The sequence below is a fragment of the Lactuca saligna genome, chromosome 8, assembly GCF_052625555.1.
Source record: "Lactuca saligna cultivar CGN05327 chromosome 8, ASM5262555v1, whole genome shotgun sequence".
Taxonomy (NCBI): Eukaryota; Viridiplantae; Streptophyta; class Magnoliopsida; order Asterales; family Asteraceae; genus Lactuca; species Lactuca saligna.
The window spans coordinates 31,455,493-31,468,446 of record NC_136424.1 but is presented as its reverse complement, the minus strand read 5'-3'; the positions used below and the strand labels follow the sequence as shown (position 1 = coordinate 31,468,446).

The 12,954-nt window shown below is 39.0% G+C and overlaps 1 pseudogene across 1 annotated transcript; it reads right to left on the bottom strand.

Annotated features, from left to right (window-relative positions):
- Window positions 1–7,748: 7,748 nt before the first annotated feature.
- On the bottom strand, window positions 7,749–10,710 carry LOC145010938 (receptor protein kinase CLAVATA1-like; annotated as a pseudogene). The gene is made up of 2 exons (XR_013663990.1): window positions 9,377–10,710; window positions 7,749–9,279 (listed from the first exon to the last, which is right to left on the bottom strand). The product of XR_013663990.1 is annotated as a receptor protein kinase CLAVATA1-like (transcript).
- Between the last annotated feature and the right edge of the window lie 2,244 nt (window positions 10,711–12,954).

The window sequence follows — 12,954 nt, the reverse complement described above, 5'->3', positions numbered from 1 at the left end:
AAACATAGTATTTTTACGTTCTCACATTATTTACTGTTTTTATTTGAACTTACATCTCTATATATATATGTAACACCCCGTTTATTTATTAGATAAATGAATAAATTAATGAACAAATAGTAGCCCTAAAATAAATAATTATATATCAAAGGATGGTCTCGAAGGGCTAATTGTCATAATTTAGAAGTTGGGGATTAAAAGTCTAAGTTTCGGACTCAGTTTGCAAATATATATATGAAGACAGGGGCATCTGGTAATTATTTGGATTTAATTTAAAAAGGAAAAGAGGTGGAGGGGCTGAGTATGTCATAAATAAGATATTGGGGGCTAAAGGGGTAACATAAGGAGTTGTATTGTCAATATTTTAGAAGATGGGGGCTGTTTGGTAATTTATGGGCCTTGATTTGAAAGGGAGTTTCGAGGACACGGTTTAAATGGTAATTTTGGGGATTTATTTCGAAATAACTTATGGAGGGAGGGGCTGAACTTGTTGTTATGGTGTAACACCATAATTTTTCAAACAATTTTTCATATTTTTAAAAACATACTTTCATTCATAAATATTATAAAAATCCCATTGTATCAGATATCAATCCATAGAAACACAACCCAATATCATGATGTAAAAAAAGAACTCATGTGTGTACTGATCATGTCGGCGCCTTCCCGCGATCCTCACAGGTACCTGAAACAAATAACACAACACTGTAAGCATAAATGTTTAGTGAGTTACCCAAAATACCACATATAATACATAATAGACATTCGAGGCTACAACTCTGTGTACCCTCTGGTCCTAACTTTGTGGACCTTCCGGTCCTAACTCTGTAAACTATGATATACACACAACATAATTCACATAAAAATAATGCGGTGCAACACATCACATAAATAGCATACAAGATACTCTATCACATAACTCTAATTACCACTTAAGGTAAAGTATAGTGAGAAGACTCACCTCAGGAAATCTCGAAGAATCTCAAACTCGGAAATACTTAACTAGTCTCCGCCTAATCACATAAATAATTACTCTAATCAATATGACTTTCAAAGGCGAGATTAATTCCCCTCTAAGTTCTCTAAGAAGGGTAAAAGACTATTCTACCCCTATAATGGCTCAAGAGTCCGAGCATTGACTAATCCCTAAAAGTCAACGAAGTCAACGGTTAACTTTGACCAGACTCGTCGAGTGCACTTGGGCGAATCGATGAGTCCACACTGGTCCTCCGAATCCTTCTAAGCCTCACTTGGCACGATGAGTTCCCTCTCCACTCGTCGGGCTACTCAACAATGAATCGCAGGGCAACCCCGACTCGACTCGTTGAGTCCACTTATGAACTCGGTGAGTTACTCCTATGACAACACTCATCTGACCTTCTGAGGTCAGATCCGGCTCCTCTAATCCATAGATCTGACTTCCCCATAACCAATAACCACGTAAAGGTCGAATCTTGCTACACATGCATTGCACACAAGGCTTATTTTGGTGAAATCCCTTCTAACATGGCCACTTATGTCCATATCCTCAATAGAACCACAAAAAGCAAAATGGTTCAGGCTCTCTGGACCTCAAAAGGTCCAGATCTAGAGTTTCGCACCCTATAGAACATTATACTTAACTAAACAAGCCATAAAAGGGTATAGAAAACCCTAGATTCAATGCCCTTAAGCAAAACAGAAGAATATGATCGAATAGCTACCTCAAAACTGAAGATCCAGGCTGAAAACCCACTGAAATGCAATCCTCTTGACCCCCCCTTGTTGGAAACACTTTCTCCTTTGCAAAATCACACCAAAAATGATCAAAGAGGCTCAAACTCTCTCATAACTCACTCAAGATCGATAGGGTATCTCTCTCTGTACTGGTAGCCGCAAATAAGGGCGATAAGGTCCTTTAAATACGGCACATGCTCGGGGATTTAGGGTTTCATTCGTCAGCACGGAATCGTCGAGTCCACCCTTACCGACTCGTCGAGTCCCTTCATTATCCAGTCAGCCAATCGCGATCCTACTCAACGAGTCTATGCGTCAACTCGTTGAGTCCCTCTCTTAACTCCAAAAATAAATGATAAAATATAATACCTGGAAATCCGGATGTTACAATTCTCCCCACTAGAATTAGACTTCGCCCTCGAAGTCTTACTCGGCAAACAACTCTGGATGCTGCTCATACACCCCCAACTTCGGCTCCCAAGTTGGCTCGGACCCTCTCCGATGTTGCCACTGGACCTGCACTAGGGGCACCTCCTTGTTCCTCAGAACCTTGATCTTCCGATCCAAAATCGCAACTGGCCTCTCAACATAATGCAGGCTGGCATCCACCTGAATCCTCCAACGGTACCACTGCCGACTCGTCGGCTATACACTTTCTCAACTGAGACACGTGGAAGGTATCATGGATCTGGCTCAACTCCGCAGGTAGCTCTAGATGATATGCTACCCTGCTTACCTCGCAGTCACCCTGAACGGACCGATGTACCGGGGCCCCAGCTTTCCCTTCTTCCTGAATCGGATCACTCCTTTCCAAGGAGATACCTTCAGGAGTATGAAATCCCCCACTTGAAACTCAAGCTCGGATCGTCGGCTATCCACATAACTCTTCTGGCGACTCTGATCTGTCAACAACCTCTGTCTGCCCTGTTGTATCTGCTAAGTCGTCTGAAGCACTAACTCAGTGTTGCCCATCACTCGCTGCCCGACCTCACCCCACCATATGGGAGTCCGACACCTCCTCCCGTACAACAACTCAAAGGGAGGCATTCTGATACACGAATGGTAGTTGTTGTTATAAGAAAACTCAGCCATCGGCAAATACGTGTCCCAACTTCCTCCGAAGTCCAACACACATGCTCGCAGCATGTCTTCGAGCGTCTGAATCGTCCGCTCACCCTGACCGTCCGTCTGTGGGTGGTATGCGGAACTAAAATGCAGCCTCGTACCCAATTCCTCATCGAATTTTTGGAAGTGAAATGCACATCTCGATGTGACACGATCGAGATCGGTACCCCATGCCGCGATACTACCTTTCTCACATATAACTCCGCCAGCCTCTCATAAGAAGAGCTCTCACTGATAGCAAGAAAGTGAGCGCTCTTCGTCAGCCAGTCAACAATCACCCAAATTGCATCGACACCCCTCGCAGTCCTCCGCAATTTGGTGATAAAATCCATGGAAATCTGTTCCCACTTCCACTCAGGAACCTCAAGTGGCTGCAACTTGCCATGCGGACGCTGGTGCTCGACCTTCACCCTGCGACAGGTCAAGAACCTCTCTTTGAACCACGTGACATCCCTCTTCATACAGGGCCACCAATACTTCTTCTTCAGGTCCAAATACATCTTAGTGGCCTCGGTATGGATCGAGAACCTCGATCTATGCGCCTCCTCCATCAGAATGGTACGTGCCCCGCCTTCAAACGACACCCAAATCCGAACTTGAAAGGTCATAAGCCCATGGCTATTGACAACGAACTCAAATATCTGCCCGATCACCTGCTCTCTTTTGCGGTTCTCCGGTCTCATTGACTCTACATGGGCCTTCCGAATGGTGTCCAACACCGGAGTCATCACTGTCAGTCACAAACAAACATCTCGTATCGGGGCACTCTCCGCCCAACGACTCAGGGCATCGGCTAACACATTAGCCTTGCCCGGGTGGTACAGGATCTCACACTCATAATCCTTTACCACATCCAACCATCTCCTCTGGCGCATATTCAGGTTGGTCTGATCCATCAGATACTTCAAGCTCTTGTGATCCGTGTATATGGTACACTAGACCCCATACAAATAGTTTAGGTCTGACAATCATGTTGTGTTCGGGTTGACGTGTCACGAGTTGGCGGGTTGACGGGTCAAAATATGCCAACCCAAACATGACCCATTTAAATATACAAGTCATGGGTTTGCGGGTTTGGAACATAAACTCATATATAACTCGTCAACCTATTTATTTATATGGGTTCACAGGTTGGCGGGTTCGTGAGTCAGATTTGGGTTCGTGGGTAAGATTCCATAAATAAAATTGACAATTAAACATGAATAAATTCTTGATGGTTGATGCAAACATATCCGAATTTTAGACACTTAACTACTTGAGTCTTAAACATCCAAATGAAAATTAAGAATATTCATAGAAACATGTTCAAGCTAAACATTAATACATGCATATATAGTACTTATTATATAACACTTATTAAATATTGATACCTGATACATAAATACATTTAAAAATAATATATATATATATATATATATATATTAAAAATATAAACGGGTTGGCGGGTCAACCCGTTTATTTTTTGAAAAACTCATATATGACCCGTTTAATAAACGGGTTGACGGGTTGGCGGGTTGAAAAACACAATTCAAACCCATTTATTTTGTATCATGTTGCGAGTCCTGTTGCGAGTCGTATCGAGAATTGTAAGCCCTACAGTTTTTTCACATTAGACCTTTAGGAAATGAAATGTTACCTATTTCCATGTAAATAATTAGATGTATATTATATTTTATATCGGATAATAAAGCTAATTAATTTCTTATAATTAGTTTGTAAATCATTAAACATCAAAATTGTAATTTGTAATTATCACTTAAAAAAATTTATAATGACCAGAAGAATATGAGTCGGCGGATGTACATACATTTTTACATACACATTCAACAGTTTCATATATACATTCAAAAGTACATCAATTTTACATATACATTCAACAATACATACAATACACATTCAGAAGTGAAGAAGAAAACTAACATGTGTTCACCGAAAAAACATAGCTATAGTCGGTGGTGATGTGGTGTCCTTACCGAAGACAATATTTACCTTAAAAATATAAAAAACTAACAATTAACGGGTAAAATGTTGGTTAGAAAAGAAGAGAAAGAGACACAGGAAGAAAAAACGAATGTGGCCGGCGGTAGCAGGTCGTAACCAGGGGTGACTGTCTGCGCAAGCGGAGGTGGCAATAGGCGAGGGAGGTTAAACGGCGGTGGTTCGACAATCTTAGTAGGGGTGGAGAGCAGTGGCATCGGCAGTAGTTGTGGTGATGTCACAAATCGTCGCATTTGAGAAACGAAAGAGTTTTAGCGGTAGGTATATGTGACATCCCCAAAATCTCAGCCAGAAAAGACCGATTTTCATTTATGCTTTTAAAATAATTTCAGAGTAAATCCTTTTGATTTGAAAGAGTTGCGGAATTTGTTCCCAAAAACAAAACGTGATAAAACAATGTTTACCAAAGCATTTCATAAAAGAAATGTATTTTCATTATATTATCAAAACTCTGGATGTCATGTCCGATACAGATCATAAAGCATAAACGATAACATTACAAGTCATTCAACAAATATATACATATACAGACTTGTAAACAAAACAACTTGATGGTTCATCCATCTCATGCCCTTGCGCCACTTCCTGTAATACAAATAAAACTGAGTGGGTCAGGCTTGGGAGCCTGGTGAGCATATAGGGTTTTCAACCCACAATAAATAATTATATTTAATTCCACCAATCAACAATAACCCAATTACCCATTCCCTTTATTCTCACTTTACGTCCCTAAAACAACTAACACAAGGGACCTAATCTTAGAATATTTTATCGGGGCGACACCACATGCATTCGGGGGTTTCCCGGCAATATATGTCAAATAAGGCAACCACGAGGGGGATGGAGTACAGGGAATGAACACCCAAGTTCATTAACACCTACAGGTGGCGAACCTGCTAGCGTTCCACAAGACTGTCTAGAAAAGTCTGTGGTCGTCATCTAAACTCCGCTAGATGACTGAATCAAAACAACAACGAGGCCTCTCATCTGTTTATTACACACCAACTATCTACCCATGTTCTACCCGCCATATTAGTAGATAAAAATATATATTTTTATGCATAGTTTAAAACCTGTATAGCATTCTCATTCAATACATATTCCAAAACAACAGATGAGACACATACATATAACACGTATTTCATAGAGAATAAATCGTATCTATGAGATAGAAGAAATTGAATATACATTCACGCATATAACAACAAAATATACACATAACACGTATTTTATATTAAATACTTAATAATTATGCGTTAGAAGAAAGTAACCACACACTCACTTGATCAGAAGATGATCGGACAACACTACGGCTTATAGAAGTAGTATTCTTCGGCAGATCTGGAAGATCTTCACAAGAATCTAACTTCTCGCAGGCAGAGCTTCGGCTTGGGAATCGCACTTCTCAGGATCTTCGGGATCTCGGGACTTGCTTCGGGGCTCGAGAATATTACCGGGGCTTCGGGGTACTTCTGGTACGCAAATCGATGCAAAACAGGAGAGAGAAAAGAGAAAAATAGCAAAAGAACCGGCTGCCCTCGCATCCTATTTATAGGAGGCTGGAGCCTCGGAGTATACGGGGCGTACTGCCTCCGAAATCGTCATTGCTTACGTATCCGAAGTACTCGAGTGCGAATGTCGACATACCTCGGTGTACGCGGGGCGTACTTCGGATGAGTCCGATGACTCGTCTTCGGATAATACCGAGATTTAATAATTAAATTTAATTATTAATTATTTAATAAACTTCGAAAATTCATATCTTCTTCATACGAACTCCGTTTTCGACGTTCTTTATATCCACGCGAATGTGAGACTACGCTCTACAACTTTCGTTTAGACTCCGTCGGCAAATTTTGACTTTATTTTTATTATTTATTTTTAATAGGCCGGTACATAAAATTTCGTTATAAATTCATAACTTCTTCGTTTGACGTCTGTTCTCGCCTAACTTTTTATCGCTTCGATACCAACAACGAGATCTTCGATTCTCGTTTAGATTGCTTTGGCTAAAAACCGCTCTAACGTAAATTTCACTTTTCACATCATTCAACGTTTGTTGGTTCTGTCGCGAAACTTCGACAGGTAATAATTTCTTCGTTATAACTCGGATTTCGACATTCTTTATATCTTCGGAAATCCTTGTTTTGACCACTACATCTTTATGCAAAGATATTGAGATTATCCCACACTTCAAATTTGACGCTTATTTTATTCTTAATTAATCAAATATCACACAATTAAACAATTAAGCACAAAACACATAATACTCAAATAATACGTTCTTATTATTTCAAACACATAATACTCAAATAATACGTTCTTATTATTTCAAATTGGGGTTACAAAGGTTAACCTAGACTATTACATTGCTAAAAATGACAAGCCCAGAAACACGAACGTTACAGTATATGTCGTTTAGGACGAGAAGGCCGAACAAAAGAGATAACCCTTTAGCGGTGACACCTGGGCAATAGCGGCGACCATTTGGAAGGAAATAACTGTGCTTTTTCTGTCACTTTAATTTGTTGGATCCAAAAAAAATGTAGGGTCAGGATTGGTCATGCGGATCGACCACAGTAGCGACGACAAGGTGTCGCAATTTGCCGTCGTCCCTATTGTTTATTTTGTGATTAAACCCTAACTGATGGATCATTCCACAATTATGCAGTCACAATCCAATTTTCTTGTGGAACGCTTGGATCGCCGGTGGAAAGACATTAGCGACAACAACTTCTGCACCATTAATGACCTTTAGTGACGACAAAAAGGCGTGTTTGCCCGATGTCGTCGCTAAAAAGGTCCAGCGACGCTAAAAGTGTCATCCATATTGGCATTATTTCTTGTTATTAGTGGAGGGTCAAAATGATATTCTAAAAGGATGAAAATATTTTCACAAAATAAAAGGATTATAAGTAACAATCTATATAAAATTGAGAGATTAAAATATAAAATGAAATGTGCATTATACACATACAATGCGCATTATAGATAGTACTTTCATCTTCACTACAATCTTCTCACATAACCTACTTTTATGGAGTAATTAGCAACATGCATTAGAAGCTTTTACCTAGTGCAATGTACCCATAAGATCCTGCAATAGAAGACATGCAATCCGAAGCACATTAATAATTATCCGTCACGAACTTAGCGAGCCCAAAATCAGCAACATGAGCTTCATAATCGGAATCCAAATGTATATTGTTTGACTTAACGTCTCGATGTAAGATCATCCTAGAGAAATCATGGTGAAGGTGATAAAGTCCCTTCGTTGATTCTACAATGATCTTATACCCCGTTTCCCACTGCAAATGTGCTCATTTCGATCCGTGTAAAATCTCACCTAAACTTCCATGAGACATGTACTCGTAAATAACCAATTTGTTTTCATGATTGGAGACGTATCCAAACAATCCGACAATGTTCCTGGTTTTCCCAACGTTTGGATCTTGGCGTCGAATCTACGGTTCCCACCGATTAACCCTTTGATGCTACGTCAACACTATTCGTCATTGATCCACTGTACACAATTCCAGCTCCACCTTTACGGATTATGTTTTCATTTTTCAAACATTCCAGAACGTCTTCAACTTTTAGATCTAAGCGTTGTTTTTATATTTGATGAATGTTATATGAATAACGATAAGGTTGTGATTACAACGATGATTACTATCATAATCTTTGATGCGGGGATTGAAGGGGGGTTGTTTTGTGATGTGGAGATGATCGGACAATGAGCGGTTTGTGGTAAACAAAGGTTAGGGTTACCGGAAAAGATGGTGTCACTGAAATCCTTTAGTTGTCCGTCGATTGGGACTCTGCCGGAGAATTGATTGTAGGAGAGGTCCAACACTGTCAAGCTCTCCATGTGACCTAATTCAGTCGGAATTTCACCTTTAAGTTGATTTCGTGATACATTAAGTATGTACAGATTGATCAAACTTAAAATTCCTCTCGGAAATTCACCAATGAAGTTGTTCCTGCTGAAATCAATGGATGTAAGTTGCACACATGTAGCAATGGAGGCCGGAATCTCACCACTAAGATTATTGTCGCTGACGTTAATTTCATAAAGCTTCTTTAGATTAAATATCTTTTCTGGAATTACACCGACGAACTTATTTGATTGGAGAGACAGAGTTGTTAGATTCGGTAAATCACCAAACGCCGGAGGTATCTTACCGGTGATCCAATTGTTAGACATTGAAACACTTTCAAGAGACTGACTGTACATTTTATTAGGAAGTTCGCCGGTAAGATTGTTGTCGTCAAGCTCGAGCATGGTAAGCTCCGGCAAGTTGAAGATGCCGGCGGGAATAGTTCCGTTGATGAAATTCTTCATGATTCGAATCTTCGTTAAAGACTTGCAGCCACCAAGTTCTTCCGGTAAGGCCCCAAAGAAGTCATTATCCATTAAAATCAGAAGTCGTAAGTTGCCTGAGATAAACGCCAAAATCACATAAGTTTCCGGATTCCATTCTTATTCTAATATCTAAATTATTATTCTTTCAATAATTAAATACGAGACTTGTACCTCCTTTGCACAAATCTTTCGGAATTGGTCCGGTGAGTTGGTTTCCGGTGACGTCGAGCATATCTAGCCGACCATTACGGCCGAGATTCTGCGGGAGTTCAAGCGTGAAATTATTCCCCCAGATCTGAAGAACTTCAAGATTCGGGAGATCACCGATGAACCGAGGAAGGGGACCGGTGAGAAGGTTGCCGAACATATTAATCAAAGTTAGATTTTTCAGTTCCGAGAACGTCTCCGGTATGCCACCGGTTAGATTATTGTTCGATACATCAAGTAAATTCAAACTAACCATTCCCGAAAGCTCCGGAGGTATTTCTCCCCTGAGATTGTTGAACTGAAGAAACAGAGTATGCAACATCTTCAAATTTCCAAGGCTTGCCGGAATTTCTCCGTTGAGATTACAACCTGCGAGATCTAGTAGTTTTAGTGATTTGAAAGAACCAAACTCTGGCGGAATCCCTCCTTCAAAACTGTTGGAATACCCGGTGAGAAGATGATCAAGAGTCGACACACGTGATAAGCTCGCCGGAATCTTCCCAGAGAGTTCATTTTGTTGCAAACCTAAAATCTGTAAACTCTGAAACTCCGAGTAATCTTCCGGAATCTCTCCGTTGAAGAAATTACCTCCGAGATACAAAATTTTAAGATTCTTCAACTTCACAAACTCCACCGGCAACCTCCCGCTGAAATTATTGTTGTAAACGTCGAAAGCCTCCAGCTCCGCCATTCCCGCCACAATCTTTCCCGGAAGCTCGCCAGTGAAAGCATTACTGGAGATGTTAAAGAATCTAATCGACGTCAAATTAGACATTTCCACCGGAACTGGACCAGTGAGGTTATCTGATACGAGCGTCAGATTGACCAGTTTGTTCAGGATCCCGATCTCCGGCGGGATAGTTCCGAACATAGGAACGTAGGATATCGTCAACGACGTTACACGAAAGTTTTCATCACATGAAACTCCCGAAAACGAACAATGTGAGTTTTCGACTTTCCAGTCGTCTAATATTTCAGAGGTATTTGATGCCACTATTAATGAAGCTTTGAGCTTCATTAAAACATCATAATCTGAAAACCCATTTGCAAATTCAAAAATAACGATGATGAAGAAGAAAAAGTGAAGAATAACAAATTTCAACATCTGTGTATTTGGGTGGAAGCACGCAGGGAAAAGTTGATGAGTGATTGTGTGATTATTATAGGCTGAGAAGTGAGAAGAGACTAGAGATGATGCATGATTTTGATAAATCCTTTGCAGCTTGTACGATGTGCATTATAAACTGTAGGTGGATTGGGTTTTGTAGTTTTAAATCTGGAAAGATAAAATTGTTGTTATGCATATGTCGTGTGGAAAAGATATGAAAAATCTTTGTATTTAATATGATTCAAAATTTTAAATGACTTTCCAGACCCTCTACTATTTAGAAATAACTTTAAAACCTTGGCAATAATTTTTGTGGATTTTGGAGCTCATGCTATAAGCATAATTGTTTAGCTAACCATAAAAATTCGACAAAACTGTAAAAATGCTTCTTATGATATTTTTTTTTTTTTTTTTTCTGGTTTTTGGTTTAAATTTTGATTTTTTTTAGTTGGTGGTCATTTTGAACTAATAGTTAATTTGTTTATAGTTTTGTCTTTCTGAAAATTGAAAATACTAAATTGACTTCTTGGTATAATTTTTTTTTTAAATTTTTTCTACTTAATTAAATATTATATTAATAAATAAGTATGTAGCCCACCTCTCTCTCTCTCCTAATTGTCTTCTTCATCCTCTTTCGTTCACCCCCCCCCCCCCCCCCCCAAGCTCACTGGCACCACCACAACAATCTTAAAACTAGACCTTCACTCCTCTAGCTTTCCATCCCAACCCAATCTCTTACGCCTTGCTCCTGAGTGCCACTTAACAAAAGAATAGAACAGAAGTCAAAAGATTTGGAAGAAAAACAGAAAAGTTTGGTGCTTCCTAGTCTTTTTTTAGAAGAGAATAAACGAAAATGAGTTTATGCAGATATATATCGTTCCAAACTTTCCCCCCAAAATGGAAGGAATTTGAGAGAAAGTAACGCACAGAAAATAAAAAGTTGTTGTATGATGAAAATACCCTTCTGCCAATAATAAAGGATATGTTCTTCTGTTCTACTTTTGTTCTCTCTGTCTTTTCCTTCCGCCTTCTATGTGTCATCTCCTGGTACGAAAGTTCTTGTTCTTCTTGTGTTCATTCTTTTTTTTTTGTTAGGCTAGAGGGTGTGGCCGCGGTTTGTGTTGGATTAGTGTCTAAGTCCATAACTATTTTGGTATGTACTTGACCCGATGGTGCATGGTCCTTTTGGGTTGTCTTTACCAAAGCAACTTGATTGGAGAAATAAATAGAGAGAGAGCTTATTATGATTTATTAATATGTTATAAAAATAATATATTAAAGGAGAAATCATATTTGTTTAATTAATATTGGTCAATAATTAATTAGGAATTAAGTTTGTGATCAAGTGTAATTAATTAAACTAGAGGGGTTGAATTGTAATTATGTGATAGTTACAAAATAAGGTAAGGATTATCCTAAGTATAGGATGGACGAATTTAAGGTGATAATGCCTTAGAATTCGACTATGATAAGGATTCAAGGATTATCTTATGGGTTGCTTGGTAAGCAAGCAACTAGATAAGGATAATGACTGAAACCCTATCTGTACACCTATATAAACCCCCTTGGCTCATGAAATCGTGGAAGACTTTCCCAAGGCTTCTTAGGGACGAATTCAATACCTCCTCTCTTTCCTCATATCTTCTTCATTTGCTCTTGGTGTTTGTAAGCCATTAGAGGAGTGACAATTGTGACTCTAAGCCTTCCAAAGTCAATACAAGGAGATTTGGGATTGTTATTGCTACATAACAATCAAGGTAACATTATGAACCAATTCTTATGTTAATATGATCACTTGAATGCTAGAATTAGGGTTTATAGTCTTGGATAACTTGCATGCACAATAGAGAAACCTAGATCCAAACTTTAGGGTTTGTATAAGCACATAGGATGTTCTTAGGACCAAAACCCATCAGTGGTATCAGAGCCTAACTTGGTTTCAATTGTATTGATGCATTGTATAACTGAAAAATTCGACTTTTTGGTGTTTTGGAGGCTGGACTCGCCGAGTCCATAGCTGAACTCGCTGAGTCCATGCAGACTCGACGAGTCCAAGCCTGACTCGACGAGTCAATTCGTCAGAAGGAGGGAATCTCGGGTTTTCTTGCTGTTTTTGCTTATGGATAATTACCTTATCATGTTAGATCAATATTAATCCGATTATATGATATATTTGACTATAATTTTGATCTAATTGAAGATATTTATCAATTAATAAGATAATTGTTTCCTTATGTGATAATTGATTGATTATTTTGATTAAATTGATAAATTCTTTTGCAAGAAATCATTAAATAAATCAAATATAGATAATTATGTGATTAAATGTTAATTTGAATTATTTGTTATTTGATCCTTGTTGTTATGAAAAGTTTCATATTTTTCCCTTTAGGTTTTATAGTTTAAATTTGAACCCAAAAGTTTTGTTGTTTTG